At 57.5% G+C, this 1,398-nt stretch overlaps 1 pseudogene; it reads right to left on the reverse strand.

The window, feature by feature from the left end:
• Nucleotides 1–59: 59 nt before the first annotated feature.
• LOC112818712 (histo-blood group ABO system transferase 2-like) lies at nucleotides 60–1,140 on the reverse strand (annotated as a pseudogene).
• Nucleotides 1,141–1,398: the final 258 nt, after the last annotated feature.

Here is a 1,398-nt window from a genome sequence, read left to right on the forward strand (position 1 = left end):
GCAGCCCAGCAGCTGTGGGTCCCACAGGTCTTCCGGGGGCAGCCCAGCAGCTATGGGTCCTACAGGTCCTCTGGGGACAGCACCTTAATAGGCTTATGGTCCAGCAGGTACCTGTTCAGGTGGCTTTCGTCGTACCACACAGTCTCAATCCCATTGGCCAGGTTGACCCCCATTGTCTGGTGACAGGCCAAGGTCAGTTGGTGAACCTCTACCACCGACCCCCCAGAAAAGGCCCCCTTGTAGTCAAAGTCGCCCTTGCCCCTGGGGGATGTGAGCCTGGGACTGTGGCCAATGCTTGTAGCTGAAGTCCTTGTGGGCTGCCTGGTAGAAAACGGGGTGCAGGGTGCCGAAGTGGGGAGACAGGATCTCCATACTCACGTGGTCGTGGAACTTCATGTCCACATCTGTGCACACCAGGTAGTCCACCTCACGGAGGAATTGTGGAGTTAATCTTAGAAAATATATTGTCAGCCCTAAGGAGTGATTGTGGAAGCAGCTGAAACGTCAGCAGCGTTCCTGTTCTCAGGCTACTGAACACAATGGCCCGGTCGGAGCAGGATCCCAAGATCCCCAGGGGCAGGGCCTAGGTTAGGAGCCAGGAAAGAATGTAAACCTCCGTGCCCCCCTTCCTGCACCTGGCATTTGCTAGCACAAACATCCCACTCTTCCCCGATCCCATGACGGCCACCCTGCGTGCCTGCACGTACGGCAGAGTGCAGGCCTGCTTTACAGCTTCAGCATACTTGACATCCCTTTGTCTTCCTTTCCCACGCTTTGAGGCGTCTGCCCTTGCTTTTCTGAAAGAAATGACATAAAAGCGATGTGCAGAACCCAGCTGCTGCTGCCCTACTTGCAGAGGCAGCCCTACATGGCCGCTGAAATTGGTGTCTGAGAACTTTATTTCAGCACGCGATGACAGGAAGAGCTGCTTATAGAAGCGGCGGATCATCATGTGCTCTGCATGGACGCGTCCTCCCAGCGCGCGGTGCCAGGAACCTCGAGGACCACCACCTTCCGGCCTTCCCGGAGGGGCACATGGGGCCCGGCGGGCAACTGATTGGTGAAGACGTAGTAGGTGACCCTGTGTCCCATCATGAAGTGTTTCTCAACTGTCGGCAGGAACAGCTCCAGGAAGACCATGTATCCCCAGGGACAGGGGACAGGGCTGGAGGAGGGTCACTGCCAGAGGCGGCGGCAGGACCCCAAAATTTGGGCCATGAACGTGTGCACTTTCTTCAAGGGGGCAGGCCCTGGGCTGATTTAAGCAACAGCCACCCTCCTGGCCTGGCCTGAGTGCATCTGCTGGTGGGGCCTCCCTACCTTCGGCTCCCAGAGATGGGAGCCCTCAGGACCCCATCTTACAAAGGGGAGCCTGAGGCTTAGAGGCTAGAAACCCAT

This window comes from Callorhinus ursinus, unplaced genomic scaffold (genome assembly GCF_003265705.2).
Source record: "Callorhinus ursinus isolate GAN/ISIS: 27379988/994484 unplaced genomic scaffold, GSC_fseal_2.0 scaffold1669, whole genome shotgun sequence".
NCBI lineage: Eukaryota > Metazoa > Chordata > Mammalia > Carnivora > Otariidae > Callorhinus > Callorhinus ursinus.